Source organism: Catharus ustulatus, chromosome 5 (assembly GCF_009819885.2).
Source record: "Catharus ustulatus isolate bCatUst1 chromosome 5, bCatUst1.pri.v2, whole genome shotgun sequence".
Lineage (NCBI taxonomy): Eukaryota > Metazoa > Chordata > Aves > Passeriformes > Turdidae > Catharus > Catharus ustulatus.
The window spans coordinates 16,326,098-16,352,743 of NC_046225.1; the positions used below are offsets into that span (position 1 = coordinate 16,326,098).

The window sequence follows — 26,646 nt, forward strand, 5'->3', positions numbered from 1 at the left end:
GCCATGTAGGAGAGGTGTTCTCTAACATGACTTTGCAGAGATCTACTGGAAATGGAAATGTTTGAGACAGATCTGTTAAAAATGGTATATTTCCCTTCCCTGACCACAATCAATATTCGTCCTTTATTTTTGCAGAGTCAGTGAATGGGCCCTGATTTTATTATTGGGAAAACAGCACTTATATTTATTGGTACTAATTTTCCACAACACATCAATGCATCCAGAATAGCAGTTCTTAACCTTAAATACACATTTCTGTGCCTGTCTAACTAGCAACTCAGCTAGGAACATGTGTGAGCATCTTCCAGAGCTAACAAACAAGGTTATTTTAATTCCCTTATGCCCTTTAAAAGGATGGCCTTGCAAGGTCTCCATCATCAAGGATACTTAGGAGCTTGTTAAGGCAAAAGCTGAGCAGGATAATAAACTCAGTAGATCTTCCATTGGGTTGGACCAGGAGGCCTCATTTGGGCCCTTCCAGCTCTCTTGGCGACAGCTGGGAGTGCAGCAGCAACTCCCCAAGCAGTTCTGGTCACTGGGATAAAGTGTGGTGTGTTGCACGTGCCAGCACTCAGGCAACTAGAAAACTACAATTCTCTGCAATCTACTTTTTTGTTTTGTTGTTAAAAGAGTTTAGGTCCTTCCCTCAAAAACCAAAAGCAAACAATTTGGTTTGTGAGAGAAGTGTTTAGCATGTTTCAGCCAAGCACCATTATTTCCAGAGGTCCCATTGAAGCATTTCAGATTACAAAAGTTAATGCAAAGGCAGGCTTCTTGCCTTCTTTCCTGGAGGTTCCTGACTCTCAGGAGAGGAGGGGATTCATGTTTCCCACCTGCTGGGGGTGCCAGGGCAAGGATGGAGTGTCTTGCTCGCCCCAGCTGATGCTAGGCTGCCCAGAGCCCCATCTGTGTGCTGGGCATCCTTGACCAGGAGGTGGGGTCCGATGGGCTGCTTGGTTGTGGACAGCATGCTGAGAGGCCAATCGTGAGCTGGGGAATCTCGTGGGGAACGGTCTGTGCTGGAAACACAGGCTGCAGCTGGCTTCCTGGGAGGGCAGCAGTGGGCACAGCACCCAACCTGGGGTGAGGGAACCGCACAGGTGATGGATCGGTGCCGCAAAGGCAGGCTGCAATTGGCTGCTCGGATGGGGACAAAATTTCAAGCGGCCAATCGGGACGTGGGAGATCCAGTGTGGAGTGGGTCCGTGCCCTGTGTGGAGGCTGCGATTGGCAGAGTGTCCAGGCGGGCGGTGCGGGATCCCTTCGGGAGGGGGCTGCGGGACAGGTGCTGGCGGGCGGCTGCGGGGCAGTGCGGGCTCGGGGGCGGCGGTGCGGTGCGGTGCCGGCCGGCTGCTAGGTGGAGCCCGCGTCCGCGCAACCCAGATCCGGGCCCTCGGCGCTCCCCCGCCCCTCGGCTCGCCGCCCGCCCGGCTCCGTGCGGCCGCCGCCGGGCAGGGCAGCAGCGCCGCGCCGCCCGCCGCCGCCTCCTCCCCGGGCCCCGTTGCCCGCTCCTGGCCCGGCCCTGCGGGGGACGCGAGTGTCGCGGGTCGCGCTGCCGGGGCGCGCTGCCCGTGTGCGGAGCGTGTGCGCCGTGCCGAGCCGTGCCGAGCCGGCCATGCGGCCCCCCCCGCGCCCGCTGAGCACCGCGCGGGGCGCGCCCGCCCAGCCGCCCCCTCCGCGCCCGCGGAGCCGCCCCCTCCGCCCGCCCGCCCGCGCCGAGCCGCGCCGCGCCGGGGCTGGCGGTCTCCGCAGCGGGAGGAGGAGGAGGAAGAGGAGGAAGGATCCAGGGTGTCTGCGGAGCGCGGGGGGCTGAGGACCACCCGCCTCCCTCTGCGCGGGCGCCTTTGTGTCCCCCAGCCCCGGCGGAGCGAGGGGCCGCGGGCAGGGGAGCGGATGCGAAGAGCGGCTGGTGCTGGAGGGGAGAGAAAGGGGGATGGTGGAAGATTTCTCTCCTTTTTATTTTTTTTTTTTTTGGTGGTCTCTTCGGCAGCGGCTGTTCTTCCCCAGCAGCAGCGGCAGCGGCAGCGGCGGCAGCAGCGGCAGCAGCAGCACAGGCAATGACTCTGCCGCATCTGAATCGCCTGGCCGGTGGTGCCGGCTCCGGAGACATCACCTTGCTCTGAAGTTGCCCACCTGGAGGAGGTAAATCGGAGCGGGGCTTTCGTCCGGAGGGGTCGGCGACAGCGGGGAAGAGAAGAGAGCGATCGCCTCCCCCATCCCCACACACCCTCGTCCTCCGGGAGGAAAGCTTGTGTAGCAGAAGAACACGGCAGAAAAGGAAAGACTTTTACTTCTTTCTATTTTTTTCCCTTTTTTTTTTCCCTTTTTTTTTTTTTTTTAAATTTTTCCTTGCTTGAGTGACGTTCCGGTCTTCTCGTCCGCCCCCCTTTTCCTCTTGGCCGGGGGCTTTGGTACTGTGCAGCCAGGTCTGCTTCCTACTCCCACCCCTGGTTTTAATGGCTGGATTGTGGCAGCAGCTCCCTGCTGCAGGTTGTTGAGGATCTGATGGGGACCCGCATCTCGGGAGCCGGCGGTGACTAAAGGTAAGTAACCAGCGGATGGATGCTCAGCAGCCCTTGCCTGGCCCTCGGCTGCTCCCTTGCCCGCTTCCATCGGGCTGAAGGGTGCCGGCCGCCCTGGACGCGCGCTGCGATTGAATTATGCTATAATAAGGATAGTTTGTCTTCAGGGGGGCTGGATCTTCCAGGTAACGGGGGAGCATCTCTGGGTCTGCATGCTGGGAAACAGTGGAGACAAGGGGTGTGCATCATGTTTGGAAATGCCTCGCAGGCTCCAGCATCGCTGGGCTGTGGATAGCCAGGGTGGCAAAGCCAGTGAGGAGATGGAACGGACCTGGCAGATCTTGTTCTTGCTCTCTCTGGGTGTTTTTTCTGTGAAAGGCTCCACGTTTGGACCGGGGGGTTTGCTGGTGTTACACTGAGGAATTCGTGAGTTTCATTATGTTTCCTCAATCTCCCCCCTTCCCCCGTCTTCGTGCCCGCTCCTTCGTGGATCTGCGTTGCTGTTTAATCGCTGAAGGGTGCCTCGAGAGGCAATTGCTTTCTTGGATATCAGGGGGCATGAGTGGGGGGATGCTGCCGAATCGGGGGTGTGTGTTGGGGGCTGCCTATGGGAGGATGTGAGGGGGTGTTAGGGTAGGGGTCTGAATCCAGCAGCCCCGGGTTACAGGTATGCGCCGGGAGCTTCGCCTTCCCGTGCAGCCGGAGAGAAGCTTACGGTGTAGGCAGGGATGTGCAGAGCTGCTGGGAGCCTGCGTTTGCTGGGTTTTGTCAGTATAGGACTGGCGTTTGTTTTGGGTAGGGGCCGATATGTATAGCTGAAAGACGGAAATCGCATTTTTAATACCTCTTTCCTTTTCACCCTCTGTTTATTTGCTCCCTTAATTATTTATTTGTGTTCCCCTTGCAATCATCTTTTGACCGCGTAACTTGGAAGTACGGTTGTGAGGCTGATGGATCCTCCCTGCCATCAGCCAGAGAGCAGCCCTGTTTCCCAGTTTGAGGAGCCTTCCTCTCAGCTGGTGCTAATGAAGATGTAGCTACACTACCCCAGAGATGTGCCCTGGGTATTTGGGGGATTGCCTTCAAGGACTGAGTTTGATCAGTCGGACTTGTCCAGGGAAGTAACGCTGGCCTCCCATACATTTTGTTGGGTTTTTCCCCTCACCCTTTCCCCTGAAGACAGGCAGATGTATAGTTTTGCTTGAGGAAGGAAAGGAGCCTCTCTTTCTCTCCCTTTTGTGATAGGCGTGAGATTCTTCTCTGCGGTAGTTAAAACAACTCGTATTTTGGCCAACAGCAGTGTATTGTTTCTGCTTGTCAACTGTAGAGTTCATTATCGTTTTAGCCAAAACAACCCATGTCTGTTGTATTTACTTTCCTGTTTAGATGACTCCTTAGGAGTTATTGCCATTTCCACTCTACAGTTCTGGTTCCAGGCAGCCAGCTGCTTAGAGGGAGGCTGAGATGCAAAGGAAAGGGCAAAAATGCCATCTGTTTCTTGATATAAGGCAGAGAGGTAGTCCGCCGGCTGCAGTTTCTCTCTGCATTATAGCACTGATTATTCCAGAGTGTAGGAACAAAATTTTCAAAGCTGACCAAAAAGAAATCTTCCCTGGAGTTGAAAAGAAATAAATTCCATTTTCATTGTGGAATGCTGCCTCTTAAAGAGCGCAGCCAATGCTGCCTGCTTGGTATTGAGTAGTAGCATGTGCTTTGTAGAGCTCATTTATCATCATTTCCAGGGGTCTGCAATACGAACAGGCTTCTACTGTGCATTCATTAGGAAAAATTCTTCATGGAGTTTTTCATGGGAGTAAACCAGGTGTTACAGGTTAAAATGGGCTGCTGTCAAAGAGTCTGCAGTCGTCACTTTAGATCCATGCCAATGTTGGGTGACAAAGTTCAGGTTAGGGCTCCATGGTAATGCGATATTTTTTTTTTCTAAAGAGTAAACTGCTCTGAAAGAAGAGGAGTCAGTCCCCCTTGTTGTGGTCGAGGCTGCTCCTGTTCCTGCTCTTTAAGAGTACTTTAAGAGTACTTTTTCCTTATTTAGGGCTTGATTTACTATAAAGCGACTGTTGTCTTGTTACCTCCTAGCAAAAAAATAAAGTGGATACAAATCTCTGGTGTGTTTATTTCCAAAAGGACTGAAGTTTTTATAAAGCTAGTCTTGACCTGTGAGTTCCGTACAATTTCTGTTGTTGAATAAATATATATTTTCCCTTTTCTTCTTGGGATGGTTTAGGAGAAGGTACGTTTAGTTTTGCATTGAATTCCAGAGCAAGATAAATGACAATGTAGATTGATGATAGTGCAAACATTGAGTGCTGCTTTGTGGGGCAGTGAGATTTTAATGGTATTTATTGAGTTGAGCCTACCCAGTCCTCACGGAGATGCTTTTTTGTGACAAAAGTGGGAGCTGGTGTTTCAGTTTCTTGGTGACCTCCGGAGATGAAGTAGTTTATGTCTTAGCCTAGGATATTTGAATTTGTCCCTGAGCCCCGCTGGGTCCATCCCTCCACCCCCCTCCTTTGTTTACTTGGCTGTGCATCCCACAGGTTGGGATGCCATGGGGACCACGTCCTTCCTCCCAGTCGGGGGTGATGTGGCAGAGGTGCTCAACTTGCCTATCCGAGTGTTAATTGAAGAAAAGGCTTTTTTCCTCCTGAAACAGAAAGTAAATTGCTCTGTGCCTGCTGGTGCAAACACGAAGCCCATGCTCTTTGCTGGCTGGGAGGGAAGTGCAAGCAGGTTTGTAGGTGAAAATGCAGGCATGCACATCCAGCCAGCTGACTGATGAACTGGGTGTCTCAGCCCAGCGCGGCAGGGCTGTTAGAAAAATAAATAAATAAATATTTGGAGGCAGGTAGAGCGAATTATCAGCCAGGACTGAACAGGAATATGCGTGACCTTTTAGCTTTGGGCAGCACTCAGCTGGAGGGCCTGATGCTGCCGTCAGGGTTTTTCACATTCAGAGCATGAGTGGATGCATCATCAACACGTTTATTCATGCACACGGGGGAGGGAAGTCTTTGTCAATGGAGAAGTCCTAGGAATGGGTGATTTATTAATAATTTTAATTCTAATAGTGTTGGGACTGGTATAGATTGACTAGAAGCAATTTCATGCGTGACACAGTATAAAGGATGGGTTAAAGATTGATGGAAGAGATGGAATTCAGGGAGCAAGAATGGATCAGGGAAACAGGGAAAAGCTAAAGCATGGAGGATAAGCAAAAGGATTTCTATCCTTTAATTAAGTTCCTTTTTTTTTTTTTTTTTTCCCTGTTGTAATTAAGTTACTTGGTGGTTGTGGAAACAACCAAATGCTGCAATTGGAGTGATTTTAATAAAAATTTTTATTCCTTAGAGACATCATGAGAGGTTTGTAAGAACCACTCAAAAAAATTTTTGTTTTTTGGAGTAGTGATCATCTGAGAGATAGACATTAGAATGTTGATGGGTTGCTGAGGACAATATTGAAACATCAGGACAGCCCTGCAAAATAAAGAAGGTTTTGTCTGTGCCTTCTGATGGGCTGCTTATTGGGGTAGTATGTACTGGTGAGCAATGACATTATGGATAGATGTTTATAGGCACCCATTTCTTCCCTGCTGGTCCTTTTCTCATTCAATAGATGCCCTCCTGCTGGGATGGGAATATGAAAAATGTACCATGATGCCAAATTCTGAGTGTACATCCACACTTCAGTCTCTTCTATGTCTTTAGGCAGTGCTTTCAGCTGCAGGATGGAGAGCTAGAAATTGTCATTTGCAGGAGTTCAGTATGCACGGGTGTATTTGTAGGAATGTCCCAGTAAGGCAGTGTGACATGCTGGCCACTGACTGCCTCATCTCCTGGGGTCATGCCTGCCTTGAATTATGCCAAACGTTTGTAACGATCCACACGAGCACTTAATGTCAGGGTCTTTAATCCCTGCTTGGGATGCATGTGAATGTGTCCTGTTTCTGTAGGTGTTGAGATGCTACAGCATTCCCTGATCTCATCCTAGTGCCTACTGGCATTGGAAGCTCCCAGAGCAAGCTGATGAAGTAGAAAAAGAACTTTGCTTTAAAGCATCTACTTTTAATTCTTGCCTACTTTAATGGCAAGGAAACCACCTCCTCCTCAAATCTGTGATGTGATTCTATCTAGGACGTTATCTCATTGCCTGTTTTTGGCCTCCAGGTTTGCAGTGTAATGCTTGCTTTACGTTCCTCACTAGATAATCTCTACAGTGCAGTCTGAAATTCTTGGCTGCAAGCTAAGTGTTCATTTTCAAGACAACTTCTCTAAGGACACCTTGACACTACAGCTTTTACTTCAGCAGTCTTTCCAGAGAGCCTTCTGCTTTTGCCTGTAAGGCAGATGTTTTTACCAGTCATTGCACCAAGCATCTGTAACTATAGCAAGGTAGCTAGTCTTTTCAGGCAATGAAAACATAATTTTAGTAGTGTTCTGGACCACAATTTTACTTACTAAATGGTGCTCAGTGTGGGATTTTTTCAGCCTGCTATACACCTTGTTTTCCTCTGGCTGAGTCTTTTTTTCCTTCTTTTTTGAACTTTTCATCTCTACTTCTTCAGGCCCACTTCCATCTGAGGGAGGTACTGCTGCTTCTGTGATGGGAGCTCCCACTGTAGTCAATGGAGCACTTCTGTTGGCTTCCCTGTGACAGAAGAGGCTCGAGAATCTCACATGTGGTATCTTCTGAAAAGAAGCTTCAAAATCTCAGATGTAGTATCTTTCCAAAAACATTCCCCTGCTTCAGCATCAAGTTTCTAGTAACTGTTTTGTAATATCTTTGCCAGAGGTGGCATTTCAGGCCGAACAAAGCAATGAACACAGAGGAGGAGTAGAAATCTGTGTACACTTCTAAAATGTGTTCGTGAAAACACATTAAATTAAAATCCAAAGTCCAAAATTAAAATCAAGACACTTTTGTTACGGCTTGACAGCTTTCAGTTGCAAGGGTCATGAAGTAGACATCATTCTGAAGAAAGCAAAGAGGAGTTTGGCAACCGTCCCAGTTAGGCAGTATGAAGTTGTAGATTTCGTTTAAATGCCTAAGAGTAATAAACTTTGACAGAGCATCCATTGGTGCTCACTCTGCCAGGATTTTTGAAAATTATTTTTTTAAAGCATGTTAGTCAACACGTGAGTAATTACACAGGAATTATTTCAGAGGCCTGTAGCACAACTCCGATTCATTACAGTGGGTACCTGTCAGGGAACAGTTTTGAAATATTATGCACAGTGTTTTGAGTAGTTTGGATTATAGCTTTGCTACTATTAATTGTAAGAGCTTTACTGATTTGATTGCAGTTGCATTGATTTATATCAGGTAAAGTCATTGATTTTTGAACTTTGGAACGGAGCTATGCATTTCTGAAACTTAGAGCTAAGTGTCATAAATGCAAAGGACCCACAGGAGTGTTTTCTTCTAGCGATGCAGAGTTAAAATGAAGTGAAATAGGACTCTGTGCTTTTGTAGAAGTGGTGCTTAAAATTTAGCTATGAATTGCCCTACTGCAAAGTCCTGCTCAAAGGTGCCAGCATTGCACAGCACTGATCTCAGAGGAGGTCTGGTCTGAACCTGGCCCCTTTGGATAAGACTCATGGTGGTTTTATACCAATGGCAAGTAATTTGTTTGTAACAGTCACTGTGTACAATATGTATGTTTATATATATATGTACAATATATACGTTTTTATAGTAAGTCCCTTTCCCACTCCCCTGGAACCAAGAATCTACTTATAGAGGTGAGGCCACTGCATCAATGAACACTGTTTAAAGTTTGGGGAATAGGAACACTCTGACTAATGCAGTCTTAGAGCATCTGTTTATTATGTGCAGGCACATATATAGACATATAAATACCATGATTTGGGGAACAGACACAGTACTGATTTTTTTGTCAAACTTGGGGAAGTGAAAAAGAATTTTAGCTTTAGGTGGAATCTGAGAATTGCACCCATACCCAAAACATATCTACCCATATGTGTATGTCTGTGTGTGTGCATACATGGGTTTTGTTTGTGGAATGATGGTGCTGATGCATGGAGTTGTTTGTTTTATTTTTTTAATTGTCTTGCTGGAAAGACTCTCCTTACTTATTTTCTGGTTGTTTTTTGGTAGGCGCAGTAATGGGCAATAACTTATGCATGGGCCTGCAATTGTAAAATTTTAACTGAGTTACTTGGTTAGTAGTCCAACACCAAAATAGAAAACCACATTTTCAGAAGCGTTGAGCACATGTTTTATCAGAGTCAGTGCTGGTCTGTGCTTATTTGTTGTAGCAGGCTTTTTCTATTCCGAAGTTGCTGATCCCAAGCCTGCCTTAATGAGATTTTTTTTCATTGCCCTCACAGTGAGGAAGAGAAGCTTCACTGTGTTGCAGAAGTGCTGTTTGCAGTGTGCTTGGGGATTTTCCTTCAAGCAAGGAGTAAGGGGTGTGCTAGCTACAGGTATGCTGCCTAGGTTTGGGCAGGCTTAGGTTAGATGGAGATTTTAGCTCGGAAGAGCCCAGCACTGGGAGCTGCTGAGCTGTTACCTATTTGTTTTCAGTGATAAAGCTGGTGTGTTGTGTTGGAGGACACCAGGAGGCAAGGGAAGCCCTAAGAAGACGAGGCGCCCCTGTTCTGTTTGATGGGTGGGTCTGTGTTTAGCAGCCCTGCAGAGGCGCTGCCCTGCCTTGCTCTTCAGTGTCGAAAACCAAGCCTTGGCTGAAGCCCGTGAGAATAGGGGAGGGACCCAAGCCCAGTTTTTGATGTTCTGCATGGGTGGGTACCTTGAATACTCCAATGCATTCCAGTGACAGCTGACCCTGTAAGGAGATTTTCAATAGCTCTCCGGATTTTTTCTCTTTTTTTTCCCCTTCCTTCCCCCACCTCCTCAATTTTATTTTATTTTATTTTTGTTTTTTTTCTGTTCCAAAGACCCAAAGACTGCTGGAGGAAAGAAAAAAAAAAGCACCTCTTGTAGCTGTTTTTTTAATACATTTCACTGATGGAGACAGTTGAGAATTTCAGGGATCATGTTAGCTCCTTTTCTTGTGCTTTGCCTTTGCATGTGTTACTGACTGAAACGCTGTGATTTCAAAATGGTACAAATTCCCACCACTCACTTCAAAGGGCACAAGTTTTTGTTGTTTGGGTGTTTTTGTTTCAGCAAGATGTATGTTGCATTTTTTTTTTACCCATGTGTGCTCTGTAATACGAATCCTTACTTACCAATTTCGTTGCTGTGTTCTTTAGCATTTTTGGTTTGGATCTGTTTGCTTTTGCTTTTGTTTTTTTTTGTCTCCCTCCTTTTTTTTTTCCCCTGCATTTACAAAAGACTTTGGGATTCTATCCTGAATGCTTTTTTAATATGAAGTTTATCTGGAGGTACACAGTACTGGTCTGTAATCCTGTAGTTGATGGCTTATCCGGAGTATCCAGAGAACAGCCGTTCTTGTTTCCAGCACACCACAGATTAGTCTATATTGGACATTGTGTCTCAGCTAAAGCTTGTTGGAACTGTGTGTATAATCTAAAATGTCATTCCTTTGGATTTTGGATATTGCAATCACAGGCTGTAATAGTTTTAAAATTTGATGTATATATCCCGCTTCCTTCCGAGGGAAAATAAGATGTGACTACTGCACTTGCAATTCCCACAGCACAGACTTCTTCAAGAAAATGTCATTTTGGATTATCTTTAATGGATGCAGGTGTGTGGAATGTCTGTGTGTCTTTTTTTTTTTTTAAGAGGACAGTGATGTTACAATTGCTGCTTTATTTGGTACAACTCCAAAATGACATATACCTCCTTGAGTAAAATTCTTCCTGATAGGTATTTGAAATATAGCAATTATGCTGCACAGAGGGATAACTTGTGGCCTTCTGACAAGGGATCCACAATTACAATCGTAATGCACTTTATAGATCTCCTTAAGTAGGTCACCAATTTGCAATGAGTCTTTCTAAAATCTGTGCCAGGCCTTTTGGTTGCAGGAGTGGGGAGCCTTGTTCTGTACAACATGACTGATATTCAGAAGGAAGGTTGAAATCACAGAATCACAGGATGGATTAGGTTGGAAGTGACCACACTGGGTCATCTGATCTAACATCTCTACTGATGCAGGATCATCTTAGAGCACATTGCACAGGTTTGCACCCAGACTGTCCTTGAGTATCTCCAGTCAGGGAGAATCGCAGTCTTTCCTGGGCACTCTGTTCCACTGCTTGGTCACCTGCCCAGTAAAAAAAGTTGTTCCTCATGTTCATGTGGAGCTTCCAGTGCCTCAGTTTGTGCCTGTTGCCTCTTGTCCTTTTGCTTGTCACTGCTGAGAAGAGCCTGGGAACATCCTCTTGACACCTCCCTTCAGGTGCTCACAGACATTGGCAAGGTCCCCTCAGTCTTCTCTGCTCAAGGCTGAGCAGGCCCAGCTCTCTTAGCCTGTTTCTTGTATCTCAGTAAGAGAAACAGAATTGTGGAATCATGGAGTGGTTTGGGTTGGAAGGGGCCTTAAAGATCATCTCGTTCCAAACCCCTGCCAGGGGCAGGGATACCTCCCAGCTGGACCAGGCTGGTCAATGCCTCATCCAGCCTGGCCTTGAGCACTCATTGCCTGGGCATCCACAGCCTCTGGGCCATCTGTGCCTGTGCCCCACCACCCTCACAGTAAAGAATTTCTTCCCTGAATGCTCCAATCCCTTAATGCTCTAGGCTCCTCATCATCTTTGTCACCGTCCACTGGACTCGCTCCAGGAGCTCCGTGCCTCTCGTCCCGAGGAGCCCAGAACTGGACACAGCGTTCCAGGCGAGGCCTCACCAGGGCTGGGCAGAGGGGCAGGATCATCTCCCTGGACCTGCTGTCAGTGCTCTTCCCAATTCCCCCCAGGATCCCATGGGCCTGCTTGGCCTCAAGACATGGACAACTGGCTGGCTCATGGACAGCTTGTTGCCCACCAGGACCTCCACGTCCTTCTCCAATGGAGCCGCTTCCCAGCAGGTCAGGCCCAGCCTGTGCTGGTGTGTGGGGTTATTCCACCCCAGGTACATGGCCCTGTATTTGCCTTTGCTGGCTTTCAGATGATTTCAGCTGAAGGGCTGCACATCCCTCTGGGGAATCGGCCGCTCCTCCCAGCCTTGTGTCATCAGTGAACTCGCTGAGGAGGCATCTGCCCCTTTGTCCAAGTCACTGATTAACCAGCCCTGGTATTGAACCATGGGGGACAGCGCCAGTGACAGGCTCCAGATGAACCCTGTGCAGGGATTGCCACCCTCTGGGACCTGCTGTTCTGCCAGTTCCCAATCCACAGCACTGTCCTCTCATCCTTTCCATGCTTGCTGTGAGGATGTTGTGATAATGTCTGAAGCCTTGCTGAAGTCGAGGTAGGCAATATCCAGTGCAACAAGGGAATGATACCTATGTAAGTATCCTTGTTTTGGTGAGAAATGCAGGCACACATCACTGAACACATGAGGATATTCCCAACTGAGCAGCCCTGTGTTTGCAGTGGAGCTGAGACCTTGGGTGAAACTCAAGGTGTTTGAAACATGTAGAAAGATGTTTGCCAATACACCCAAACAGTTGTTTATGCCAGCCTAAACTAAGCTGCTGTTTTCCTGTTCAGGGGGAGAATCTGCACCTTGACAATGTCTGCAGGGGTGTTTTTGATAGGGAAAATGGGATATGGTGAGGAATATATCTCAGAGCTGCCTCACTGTTTGTCTTAAGATTTGGGAGCAGCAGATGGGGGATTGTCTTCTCCAATGCCTTTATGCTTGGTTGCTCCCTCATCCTGAGCAAGCACAGGGCAGCCCAGCATAACCTGTGAGCCAGGCTGCAGGGGTGAGGATGCCAGCTTTTGTTTGACCCTTTTCAAACTGCAGGCTTGAGCACAGCAAGGGTCCACGGTTATCCCAAGTTCACGTAAATTGGGGGCAAAGCCTATTTCAGCAGTCGTCATTGTGGTAAAGCTGATTACTTAAATGCATAAATAAGTAATTATTAATAAACGGAGTAACAGACAAGTTAGCGAAGAATACCATTTAAGTCTGGGCTGCAGTAAGAGAGATGTGTTTTGCAGTAGTAGTAATGTAATGCTGGATATTGAGCTGGTTCCTCTTACTACTACAATGAAATAAAGGGCAAAGTGTATTTTGGCCTAAGGGTGCCAAGTCCACTCCCAATTTCTAGCTCAAAATAGGTCTGTGCTGTATTGCAGTAGGAACTATAGTGAAACATCACGCAGATAATCACGTTTTGGTGGGTTTTTTTTCCATGTAAGTCAGTTTTCCTTTTGTACCATAGACATTTGTGTGGGTGGTTGCTTGTTGACCACAAAGATGTGGGTTTTATTTCTTTCATTTATGTGCTCTATTGAATCAGCAGAGTTATGCAGTTTTGTCTGTCGCACTTGGGTGGGATGCTGCAGTGATTTAATTGAAAATGAAAGAGAGATGTCTTCATTTTAGGGAAAACCGTGGCTAAGTGGTGAGAGTAAGCAGGTCTAGCCATTACCAGAAGCCCTAATTAGAAGAAATCCCATGTACGGTTGACCTTGACTATTGAGACAACCCTCAAAGAAGAAAGTGCGCTAAAAATTAGTATGCTGCCAGTGCTGCACTTTTATTATTTGACGTTATTAAGCAAACTCGGTGTGTATTTCTTTTTTGAAGCGTTTGATTAAATGTGTGATCTTATCTTGGTGAAATGGCCTGCTGGGCTGCAGACAGTGGTGTTCAGAAATGAAATTTGTTTAGAGCCTCTGAACAGACATTTATTCAATGAGACCTTTCTTGAATAATAGATGTGACAGTGAGACAGCTGTGCAACGTGTTATGGGGTTGGGCTTTTTATTTTTTTGGTATAGGGTTTTGTAATGTGATTGGGGGGAGAAGATAACACAAGAGCACAGGCGTGAGAATAGGATGTAGGGAAATTATCATACGTTGCAGAGTCAGGCCCTAGTTCTGCTGAGAATTATTTTCAGATCAAGATTTACACACTTCAGGACTTCCCTGTTGGCATATGGTTTGCCATATCAAGTGATACACACATATATATCTAGCTCTCTATCAATAATCTTACGCTTTAGCTAGAGCTTTTAGATGCCTAAATTTTGTAGAAGTGAAAAAAAACCTAAAAACAACCAAAACCCTCAAATCCAAATCCCCAAATGGGCATTTGACTCCTGTGGTCAGTGCTGTTGTAGCTGATGGTAGTTGACTCCTGTGATCAATGCTGATGCCCTTAAGCAGTCCTGTGTTTTATGATAGTTCCAAATCAGTGATACTAAAGAAGCTCCTTTCACCACAGGGTATTTATCCTCTTATAGGAGAAAATGTGAAATGTGGGTAAATATTCTTGTCTTAGTTGTTTTTGTCATCAGTGTGCTGGTTGTGGCTGGGCTACAGTTAATTTCTTCACAGTAATTGTTATGGGGCTGTGTTTGGGGTTTGTGCTGGAACCGGTGTCAGTAATTCAGGGGTATTTTGGTCACTGCTGAGCAGCTCTTGCACAGCATCCAGGCCTCTTCTGCTTCTCACCCCATCCCACCAGTGAGGAGGTTGTGGGTTCATGAGGAGCTGGGAGGGGAATACAGCCAGGACAGCTGATCCCAGCTGACCCAAGGGACATTTCATCCCATATGGCATCATGCTCAGCATTTAGAGCTGGGGGAAGGTGAAGGAAGTGGAAGACAATTGGAGTGGTGATTTTTGTCCTCCCAAGTAGCCTCTGTGTGCGATGGAGCCCTGCTTACCTGTGGTGTGGCAGAACACCTTGCTGCCCATGGGAAGTAGTGAATAAATTCCTTGTTTTGCTCTGCTTTCCTGCACAGCTTTTGCTTTACTTATTAAACTGCCCTTATCTCAACCCATGAGTGTTCTCACCTCTAGTGTGATTCTCTCCTCCATTCTGTTGTGGGAAGCAAGTGAGCAGCTGTGTGGGGCTTCATTGCCAGCTGGGGTTAAACCATGGCAATTAAAAGCATAGTGCTTTTCTGCTGGGCACAGCTACTGTGGAACCCTTCACCAGGGAAAAAAAATATTCCACAGGAGCTTCCAATTTTGGAATGTTATTGGACATACAGTTGTATATATCTTGTTTTTCCAACAAAACAGTTGACTTCATTGTAGTTTTCCATTCACAATTCACAGGGATAAAAATTCATTGAATGTGTGAACTGCACAGATTTTTCACTTGACACACAACTACATGACTTGCTTTTCCCAATATGAAGCTGAGGACATGAGACCTGGAAGTATATTATTTTAGACTTTCTTTTTCAGTAGTGGGCTGTGGTGATCTTTGAGGGCTAGATGTGTGAGTTTTCCGAGTGATCTAGCCTTCCCCTGCAAAAGAAGGGGGAATTCCACTTCTAAAGGAAAGGAGCCCCAGAGTGCCTCTGCTGCAAAACTGTGTTTTGATCATTCCCCATCCGCCCCACTGCTTCCCTGCATTGTACAGCAGCTGTCTTTACATCAGGTTAGATGGTGATTAAGTGATTCCTTAATGCTTAAGGAGGTAAACCCAAAACCTTTCCTTACAGGAGGAGCTGAGAGAAGATATGAGCTCTGTACCTTAATGATATCTTGAGGTGCCAGCTTAGTGTTTGATGCTCCAGTTTCTCACCTTCCCTGGGATTTGGTTAAGGGAATTGTTTTTCCTGGGAGCTGGACAGCTCTCAGGACTTTCTAATAACTTACAATTATGCATATTCTTTTCTCTCCTAGGGCACAGCTAACCCCACCAGCTCCCAGTGCAAACTTGTGAGGCTGGGTGTGAAGTACAGGAATTCATGTATCTGTGAGCCCTGCCATGATGTTTGCCTGAGCTTCAGGAAAAATTTCTCCTTGCAAAGTGGTTTGTGTGTATGGTACACTAAGGAGGAATATGACCTGTAAGCATGTAGCTGACCATCATATTTTAAGGGGCTCTTCCATACATCTGCAGCTGGATATGAGTTGTCTTTTTAGCAGAGACTGCAAGCCCAGAGTCATGTGTCAAACACCAGCAAACATGATCCTTTTTGAGCATCCTAGATGGTGTTCTCAGGGCTGGCTTGGTGGTGAGGGTGGTGAAACTGTCTGCCATGAAATCACCATCCTGGCATGGTGGTGGACAAAGAGGAAGGGTAAGGGCAAGGAGAGCCAGGTTTATAACCATTTTATTGGCTGTACAAGGATAACAGGTGTTCTTGGTTGTGGTTGGAACTCAGTGAGGTGCTCAGACAGGCCTTATTTCGTCTGGGTCCCTGCATGGAAGCTAGGTTATAATCCGGACTTTAAAAAAACCCAAACATTGAAAACTTGTCATTTATGGAGGTGGAATTTACATATGAAAGCACAACCTGCTGGAAAAGTAATGGTCCTAATATGTTCTCCTTAAGCTAGAAGTCAGACAGGAAAAGGAAGATGGAAAATTCACTGGACTGAATTCTACTTGACATCTGCTCTTCTATAGAACTAACTTGGTCCTTGTAACTCCATATATATCTACTCCTGAGCTGAGTCTGATAATTTATTTCTGAATTGGGAATGACATCTTGTTGTAATATTTAAAATTTTTTGTTCTTTTTTTTGTGGAAGTGCTGCAGAGCTATAGCTTTTCCCCTGATTTTGAACTTTGAGTGGGACTCAAAAATGAGCCAAAAAATCCACCACTGATAAATTTCTCAGGTGGCTATTTAAAAAAGGGAGGTGCCATTCTTTACTAGCATTTGGTTACTCCTAAAGCTAAGCTATTTTTAAAAATGAAAGTGGCTTGCCTCATGTCCTGGGTGTGGTGGTTGGGTTGGTGCACATTGTGAAAGCACCAGTGATGTCCCATCCTGAGAGATGCCGTGGCCCTTGGCCAAGGTGCATGGGAACAGGAGGTATTTTATAGTCCATTTTCCCTGTCTGGAAGTCACCTGTGCAGACCTTGAAGACTTTGAACAGTTGTGTGAACTTTGAGGCTGAAGGTCCCAGATGTGTCAGCACTCTCTGGCAAAAACTGATGCCGGGCAAATGCCATAAGGAAGGGAACGTTCCTCCAGGGAACCTCCTTTGCCAGATGTTACAAAACCCCTATGAGAAGGGGATAGTGCCCATGTTGGAGGCAGCACGAGGTGTCCAGCTGCAGTGCATACTAATTATTGCTCTTGGCAAAATTTCTTGCTTTCTACTCCTGTTGAATTTTTGCCTAATTTTGCCTAACACGGCTAATTTGTGTTAGGGAGTCAGGGACTAATGACAGCCATACAGTTAAACCCGTGTGTGTATATGCAATAATAAGGTTCAAAGGTTGCTGTGTAATTATGTTAAGTTTCCAGCCTCCTTGCTAATTTTCTGTTGATTGAGGGAGAAAGGAACATCCTTTTGTGTCCTGACAAGTTTCTTCCCTTCCAACAAAGCAGGGACTGATTCCTGGCTACTCCAGCTTTTTTCTAGCTGGATTCTGATTCCATTTTCTTTAGTTTCTCCACTTTCATTTCCAGACTCATTATATCAGGCATTAAGGGTATGTAAAGATGATCAATGTGTATCTACTGGTGCTGTTGTAACACAGAGCAATTATTTAAATTAATCAAGAGGACATCATTCATGAACAGGAGGGGATAAAATAATAGCAGGAGCAACACTTTGTTTAATGCAGGGCTGTGGTCTCGGTATCAAAATTTCAGCTGCTGGCAAGATACTTCATCATCTGGGAAGACCTGCTGGGAACCACAAATAAATCATGTTGTGAAATCTTGATGTAGCCTTGCAATGTTTGCCCTTTGGTGTTCAGCTCTAGGTGCTGGTGTCACATCATGGCAAAAATGGTATCAGCATGTGCGGATGGAGGAGGATGAGCAGACAACGTTGTGGCTGCCTCCATATCTGGGTGCTGTGAAGAGATTATGAAGGGATGGATGGGGCAATTTTTTTTTTTTCTCCTTCCCTTTTGAGTTTTCCCGCCACCTTGCTGATCGGTTCTCATCTTTTTTACATTTTAGGATATCAGACCAATGAAAAATGTTATTTCTGCTTTTTCTATTGGTATGATTTTGTTGTGCTTGTCTCTATGCTGTTCTTGTCAGGTAAACGTATGGTAAAGAAACAGTTTCTGTTTTTAAATTGAGAAGAAACTGTCTTTCCCTTATTAAATTGGCCAGTGCACTGAAATCTTCAGAGTGATATGGAAATGTCCCTTAGTTTGCATGCTTGGATGAGGGCCAGATGAGGTTTTCTTGTGTGGGCTTGCTTTGTTTGTTTTCCTCAAAAACTCTGTGTTGATTCAGGCCAGTTGCTGCTGATACAGTCTTTGGATATAGTGTTTGTAGCTAATTAAAAATAGCCTCTAATTGAGAGCTGAATGTTGTGGACTTGAATTTTCCTGCACATTAGTCATGTAAGAGGTTGCCTGGAAAAGTAAAGGGTGAATCAGCTTGAGGAGGCTTGCAAATATCTGTTTCATTCAGCGTGGAGACACATTTGAAAAGTAATCTAGTGGTGACTCAGTATTGCTAAAATACGGGGGAAATTAAAGTTTCTTTTAAAAGTACAATGTCTCGTCAGTTTATTTTACTGATACTTGATAACTTAGAGGGTATTATGCACCTTTAAGTATTGTATGTTTATTGTAATGTTATGATTAACAGGACTGTTGCCTGCAGGACCAGGCAGCAGAAGTATTGAGTTCAGTTGTACAAGTCTGACAGAGTGTAATCTCCTTGTGCTCCATGATTCGTCTGCTGAAATTCCTTCAGTCCCTGTGCTGACCTTTATCATTTTGTGTCCTTTCTCTTTGGACAGCTCTAAGTATGTCACTGATTAAAAATGATACTCAAACACTCCAGTGGGAAGTTGCATGTATACAGCAACTTCACCAAAATCATGATGTGCCAAAGCCTGTGAATTTTGGAGATACCTTAGGAATTTCTGCTCTTCCAGAAATAATACCTATTATACTCAGGATATAAAAGGAATAAAGATAAAAAGCTTTTTTTTCAAATTTTTTTTTTTCACTATTGCTTTATGTAGAAATAGTGGTTGGTGCTTGGATTTTGTGTATATTTTGCCTGTGTGTATTTTTATAATGATGTAGCTTAGCTTTTCCTTACAACTGACCTTGGCTCCAAATTTCTTGAGCTTCTGCTGGCTGCTTTTTGATGAGAATGGCACTCTTGCAACTTTGCCTTTTTCTCTTCCTGAACAAAATTATTTGAGCTGGTCAAGTCTCTAGAAAAACATCCCAGTGAGCAGCCTGCCTTGCTCTCGTGGTACCCATCCAGACACTGAGCTGGGCTGAGCTGCAGCTGGGGAGCGTCCACTGGGACGTGTTTGGTGGCTGGTCAGCTGGTCACTGCTGTAGGCAGTGAATAAGTTTGGTGTGGTTAACTGGCTCATTAGCAAGCTTTTATTGCAGTGCTGAAGTGTGGTGGACAGGAAGCGGGCATTGTTCCCGCTTGTTTGAATAGCTAATTGGTATTTTTATAATTTTATTCTTTTATTCTGCATCCCACTTTTGCCATGGGATTAGTGTGTCTGGCTTTTGTGGTCTTTTGATTTTGGGTGGTTTTTTTGGAGTGGGCTTTTGTGTGGGTTTGTTTGTTTGGGATTTTTCATTGTTTTTTGTGAAATTTTTGTGGGTTTTTTTTGTTTTTTAAAAGCAGAAAGATGAGGTAGGTTTTGTTTATCTCGAACAACTGAGTTGTCTGTATGCAAGCTAATCATTTAAACTGACCTTCTGTCTAATGGAAAGAGGCAGGCACTTTTGAGACATGATTCCTTTCGTTCTCATGTAGACCTTTAAAATATGTCAGATGAATCGCATCCTAAAAAGATTATTTCTCTTCACTGACTGTAAAGGGAGCCTAAGGTGCCAAACGTAGATAGAGACATTTACATTGCAGATACCTTAAGATGGAGGAGGTGAATCCCACCTGAGGAAATTACTCTCCTTGGCTTGCAGTGCATCTCCAATTCAAATGTGAATCCATGTGATAAGCTGGTACCTGGCAGAGCAAAGCTGATCCATCAGGAAGTGCATGGAGAGGAATTGAAATGGCCCCTGATCTTCACAGAGCTTGTGCCCAGGAGGAGCTCTCACTTCAGCTGATATAAAACATGTACAGTAATTTCACGACTATAAGGCGCACCCTTTTGACTAAAATTTTCCCTCGAACCCGGAAGTGCGCCTTATGGTCCGGTGCGCCTTATCTGATGTACAAAGCGGCGAAATTTGCCAAACCGGAAGTGTGAGCTGAGAGCCGTGGGGGGAGCCGGAAGTGCCACAGCAGCCGGCTGGGGGCGGGCCCGGAGGCCCGCGGCACTGCCCCTGCCGGGTGGAGGCGGGCCAGGGGGCCCGAGGCACCGCCCCTCTCCGGTCCAGGCAATCCCGGGGAGCCATGGCTGCCACGTGAATGCAGGCTAGGGGGTGCGCGGCATCCCCGCTCCTGGGTCCAGGCAGTACCGGGGAGCCATGGCTGCCGCGTGAAGGCGGGCTGGGGGGCCGCAGCACCCCCGCTCCTGGGTCCAGGCAGTCCCGGGGCCCCATGGCTGCCACGTGAATGTGGGCTAGGGGGGCCGCGGCGCCCCCCTTCCCGGGTGGAAGTAGTCCCGGGAGCCCACGGCTGCCGGATGAATGTGGGCTAGGGAGCCCGCGGCAGCCCCGCTCCTGGGTCCAGGCAGTGCCGGGGGCCCATGGCTGCCGGGTCCAGGGTGGCTCGGTGGCTCGCGGCACCGCCCCTACCGGGTGGAGGCGGGCCCGGGGGCCAATGGCTGCCGGGCTGAGGTGGGGCCTCCCTCGGCTAGCAATCACACGGGGTGAGCTGGAGGCGGGGCCTCGCTGCAAAAAAAAGTGCGCCTTATAGACCGGTGCGCCTTATCTGATCTACAAAGTTGTGAATTTTGCCGAATCCGGGGGGGTGCGCCTTATAGTCCGGTGCGCCTTATAGTCGTGAAATTACTGTACCTTAAATACCACAAAAATAATTGCAAGTGTGATTGCATACAAGTGATTCCTCCTGTTAGCTCCTGTGCAGTCCTGCATGTTATGAGTGGGACTCCCAGCATGGGCTTTTGTACCTCCGTGACTTTTTTCCTCAAGAACATGGAGTAACATGCAAACCTGAGCAATTACACCTCTGCTCTCAGTTTTTCTTTCAAGGACTGAAAACATAAAAGTCTGTGAAGATGGTGAAAAGGCAGATGCTGGGAGATGTGTCTGCTTTGACTCGTGTGGGGAGGCATCCCTTGGGTAGGTGCCCTGGAATGCTGAGCCAGTTGGTGGGAGAGGAGCTTCCCAGAATGCAGCCCTAAGCTCCTGGTTCCAGGCAAATTAATGATTTATATAACAAAGCTGTGTCCTATGAATAAGGTATACATAGATCCTGCTAGTCTCTTCAAGACTCAGGGAAAACAAAAAGGTTTTATTTTCCTACCCTCCTTTCTTGATTCCCTGAGAACTGCAGTTTGGACAGATGTTCCAGTGCAAGTTTTGACTGCTTCCTCTCCACCCCCAAATCAACCCTCTTCATTTTCCATCTGTTTCTGTGGCTGTATGGGCAACCAGACTGGGAAATGAAGCTCTAATTTTATAAATCTCTCTTGAATTTCTAATCTTGCTAGGCTGTTTTCACCTGGGATCAGCTTCCTGACTGGTTTACAGCTAATTTTTGTGTGGCTGCTTAGTAGTAGCAGAAGCTGTGGGATAGTGCAGAGCTGCTCAAAATGTGTATGATGTTTCCTCTACAGTGTTGGAGTCTCTATCAATCTTCCTTTTTCCTGTCTTAGGGGAGCTGAAGGTCACCCCCAGTGTGTTGGTTAAGTCTCCTGCCCTATGGAACGCTGAGCATTGCATCTGTGTGTATTACACAAGTATGTGGGAGTAGGGATGTGTACATATATACACATGCATCTGTACTTAATGCCTTCTTTGCCCCAGTCTTCAATATCAGGGCCAGTTATGCTCAGGATACCCATCTCCCAGAGTCAGAATTGGTGATGGGTAGATGAGTGAAGTCCCATAATCCATGAGGAAATGATTAGTGACCTGCTCTGCCAGTTAGGCACTCACAAGTCTGTGGGCCCTGGTGGGATCCTCTGTCAGGTGTTTGGGAGGTGAAACCTCTGTCAGAGGTTTGGGAGGATCCATTCTGCTGGATGATGATTTAGGGGATGCAGTGGCTGTGCTGGGTGGATGGTTGGACTTGATGATCTTAAAGGTCTCTTCCAGCTTTGATTCTGTGATTATCTAAATGTGTTTATGTGTTTGTGTATGCTTAGCAAGGTGTGTTCTGTTCTCTTTCTTCCTGCTGTTTTTAATATACTCCAGTGAAAACTAACAGAATCAAACCTCAACATCATGCAAATTAATTTTAAAATTTGTACAGAACTTTGGAGAAAGAGAGGTGTGAGAGCAAACTGCATCTTGCATCTCTAAGGCAGAGCTTTATATGCATGGCACATGCCTGAATCCATCAATATTGCAGATATGTAGCACTAAATTCACTCACCCTGTTTCTAATTACTTGGTGCTGGTTTCTTCTCCACACTGTTCTAATCTTTTAAGCAGGTGACCGAAGCCTTGAACACCCCTGACTTGTGAACTGGATAGAGATGGGGATTTTAGGATTGTACTGTAGCAATCTCCCAGTGGTGGCAAAGTTTTTTTGTATTTTTTTTAGCAACTGGTAAATTCCTGTAGTGCCACTGGATGATTTTGCCCTCCTTAGGGCAGATTTTACCTCTCCTAAGGGGAGATTTCTTTTCCTTTAGTCTTGATGGAAAATGGTGTATGTTGCTTTTTCTAATAGAGGAGAGCTGATCAAAGTATTTAAATACAGAATAACAACTAGTGATGGAGCATTTAAAACTTCTGTTGTTCTGAATAAGTTTTAATGAACAATGAAAACAGAGCAGATGTTGCTCGGTGTTTACTTCAGTGTAGCTTAAAAATAATTTGTGCTTTATGGTAATAATTGTCAGATCTAATTAAAAAATTGGAGGAAAGCAATATGGAGTTAGATCCAATGAATGATTTTGTATGACTCGTTAACTCGAAAAAAAAAAAAAGGGAGAATATTGCTTGAAAGTTTTAGCCACTGTAGCTGGAAATGAGCAATTCTTATTCAGGGGGTTGGGAATTTTCTGTTCAGAGTTACTTGGTAACCCTTGAACTCGGTGCTTTTGCCTCAAGTCATTGATTATAAAGTATTTTCATGCCTTCTATAGTGTTCTGAAAGTATGTGTGTGTTTCATGACACTTTTTATGTTGTGTTTGTGCTGTTTACAGCATAGTCCTGTTATTTTGCTCCAGTTGCTGGGGATTTATCAGTTCATCAAACACTGTGCTTACTTTCAAGTCAGCATTGTACCCTAACTCCACTGACCAAGTGAAGTGCTTTTGCACAGACCTCTTCCCAAAGTTTTCTTGAGGTCACAATGACACATGTGATCCATTTTGAATAAAATTAATTAACATTAAAAAAAAAAAGATTTGGAGCAGTTTGAAGGCTGTAGATCTGTAAGGCTCCTAAATGTGAGTTCAAAATCTGTTACTCTTCCAGGAAACACTTGCTGACAGAGCCAGGGTTGAAGAGATTTAAACATGATACTTAATTATATCTTAGTTGAATCTTATTTTCAGTGATTTTCCTAATATTTGCGAATTTGAACTCCGAACAAATCCTTTTACTGGAGAAAACTGTGTTTCTGGTTAGTGCTTGCCATACACTAGAGGCTCCGCTCAGTGCAACTTAGCATCTGCCTCTGTAAGAATTGATTGAGCCTGAATGGCATTGAGGTGTTGCATTATGAGCAGCCTTTCCTACTGAAGGACACACTTGAATAGACAAGTCCAAGCACCGACTCCTTTCTGAATACTGTTTTGTATTTCTGCAAATCTGCTCCTCTCTTGTTGTGAAAATCTCAAATACTATTTTAATGTAGGCTTGTGTTCCCACTGGTTTTACAGCAGCTGTGTTCATGAAGATGCTCAAGCTTCTGTAGTGTCATGTTAGGTGGGAGGTTTTTATTATTACATCTTTAAAGATTGTCTTTTGTTTGTTTGTTTTTTAAAGCATGTAAACTTGAAGCTCTATTAGTAAAAATGGTCCATGGGGATTGGTTGGCATAATGTATATGAAAGACAGTGTAGCAAAGAAGCAGCTTGTTTACAGAACAATGAAAAGTTACAGGAAGCACTTCAGTAACTGCATCTGCACTTCAATAGTTGTATCTTGGCAAGATACCAGTTTTGATTTCTATATCGGTAAACTAGTATTTAGATGGCTTTTCCTACAGGTGGCTTTTTTAAAGCTGAAATTCTGAGAATGTGCAGTGTCTAAGATTCTTTCTGCTTGAATGCCTTGAATATTTTTAATTTTTAGCTTTTATAGCCACAACTATTCTTGTGAATAGCGTTTAGCAGTGTTTGGGAATGGCATGTATGCTTGCTCTTTTCTTGCAGTAATTTATTTCTGTATTTTCACTTCTTTGTTTAAAAACAAATTCTTAAAAGGGGTATGATAATTACCAGTTATTAACCTTCATTTGCCATTAGTTGTGTTGAAAGCTGGCATCAAAAATGCTGTGAGTGTTAAGAAGTGTTTTAATTAGGTCATTAGATCCTATGTGATTTAGTGATAGCCCAGGGAGAAATGATAACAGGAAGAGGTGTAAACGGGCAGAGCCTTAATTCAACAAAGCATTTATACAGATGCACTAATAGGGCTTAAATCTTCCCTTTTAGCTGCGCATTGGCTTTGCTGGGTTTGAGCCTAAAACCAGATTTTCACCTCAGATGGGGAGGGCTCAGCATCTTGGCAGAAGTTGCTCAGTTTTGGCTCCGTGGGTACCATTTCTCTGTTAGTTGGATGTGGTGCCACACATTGGGAACATCTGCCTCAGAACTTCTCCTCTACTGTGGTTTCTTCTTTGGGAGTGTTTTTGATCTGTTGTGAAGAAAAAAAAAGGAAAAAAAAAAAAAAAACCCCAAAAAACAAGTATTAAATTATTAAGTTTACCTCAAACTGGAAAATGACATCTTGTTTCTCATTTGCCTTGAGCGTCAATGGATACTTTTCACTGTGGCAACATATATATATGTATTTGTATAAATATAATTTTCTGTGCTTGGATGTAAAAATGTTTCCTAAAGAGCCCATTGCCTGCCTGGATTTTTATGTCTTCCCAGTAAATGGCTTATAGAAGGATATACTGGGTTGATTTCAGAAGTAAAATAAATTTGAGATTTATTTAGGGGAATTTTTTTGGCCTGCTTTACTAAAAAGGGGAAAAATCCAACATAGTAATTTTGAAGAGATGTTTAGTAGTCACAAGCTGTCATATTCTCTGCAATTGGATTCTAACCTTTTTTTGCTTAGAGCACAATCAATAAGATTAATATTTTATCACATATTCCTTTGCTACCTTTAAAAAGTGATTTGCCAGGAGAGAAAGCTTATTTAATGGTTGCACAGGTCAGTGTCCTCTATGCCATGCCCTGGTAACTTTTGAACCTGCTGCTGAATTTGATTACCAGAGGAGGAGAGGTCTCAAATTTTTTTCTTTGAATTCTGTGTGGGTTGGTGCCTGGTTTTTCATAACCTCAGGTTTTGTTTGCTTTTTACAAGTGGAGGCTAGTGAGACCTGAACCTCAAATGATGTATTGAGACAGTGCTTATAACACCTTCAGAGGGGCTGCAGTCTATTTATACCATCTGCAGCCTGGCTTTAATTGATGGGGTTTTGTACCTTTTTAGGTGAACATAAATTATGTGAACACTTTACAGTCCAAAGTAATAAAAAATCTGAATTGTCACCATTTCTTCCTAATCGTATCACAAGGCAGATTCCCAAGTAAAGTATGCACATAAATTTTTAGCCCATTGAAATATGCATATATAATTTAATTTGCATACATTAAATTCTTAGTTTCATTAATGATTTAAGATTCTTTTGCAGTCGGAAGACTCTGTCACATTTTTTTCTTGATTGAATTGCCTATTCTATTCAAATAAGACTTGGTAATATTGCTTGTGCATTACAGAATGATATTGGTAACTTTGTTAGACCTTTTATCAACGTGATTAATTTATAGCTGGCTGCGGTATATTATTAGCTAAAGATACATTACACTGTAAGACTTCACCAGAGTGGAAATTTTAAAGTGCAGGTAAGATGGCAATTGTAGGGCATGTAGCTGAGAAGGTGAAAGAAGGGAGGAAACCTTGGCATCTTACATCAAAAGAGCATTTTTATATTAACATTGTTAAAAAAGCAGTAAACTTGATTTGTGGTTTCCTTATAAATACAAATATTAACTTGTATAAAAAATTCGAAGAGCTCTTTTTTTTTTTTTCTATTGAGCTCCAGCAACATAAATGCAGCCTATTTTAAATAAATTTTGAGCAGCAGCATGCTAAATGAGTGAAAAACCTTATTTTGCTGCTTTCCCAGTGCTGCCTTGGAAGTTGCTGTTGCTCATGGGCTTTTTCTTTTACTGGAATTATTTCTTTCTTTTAGAGGGTTGCAGGACTATTGCCCCACTAAGACATGGTAACTTCTGTTTGTTTTCTTTGAGGTGACTTCCCATTCCTCTTTACCAATAGGCATTCTTCTGGCACTTAGTAAACATGGCTTTCAAAAGATCGCTCTGTAGGAGACTGCTGTTGAGATGCCATTGGGTTGCACCTTCTCTTCATCTCTTCAAAACATCCATTTTCTTCTGATTTCCTCAGAAATTGGAGTAGTCTGTCAGGTTCTAATGTCCCCATAATCCTAACTCTCAGCAAAGCTACTTTGTGGAGCACCTGTACCACGGTTTCTAAGCACAAAAGAAACGAATCAAAGAAGCATCCAGCAAGCAGAGTCTGGAAAGCAGCAGCTCAGTTCGTGGAGAGAGTGAAGCTGCTGTGCAGGAGGGTTCTCCCAGGAGGAATTGATGGATATCCCTTAAAGAAAAAACAAGGACTGGGGACAAGATGTAAAGCAGCAGGTAGGAATGAGTGGGTTGAGGAGCCCTGTGTGTTAGGTTCAGGCATGTATAGACTTTTTTTGGTGGGAATTTATGATCTCAGTGTTTGTTTTATGGGGTGATGCCTCCTACTTTTTATCCTTTTTCCCTGCCTACTATGTGTGCTGAAATGGGAAGTAAATC

At 44.7% G+C, this 26,646-nt stretch overlaps 1 protein-coding gene across 19 annotated transcripts in view; it reads left to right on the forward strand.

Annotated features, from left to right (window-relative positions):
• The first annotated feature begins 1,716 nt into the window (after positions 1-1,716).
• The window catches only part of ADGRL3 (adhesion G protein-coupled receptor L3), a 489,413-nt gene continuing 464,483 nt past the window's right edge, over positions 1,717-26,646 (forward strand). For all 19 annotated transcript variants that reach the window (XM_033059584.1, XM_033059589.1, XM_033059570.1 and 16 more), the window contains exon 1: positions 1,717-2,543. The gene's annotated coding sequence lies outside the window, so the exon portion shown is untranslated. The remainder of the gene's footprint in view (positions 2,544-26,646) is intronic.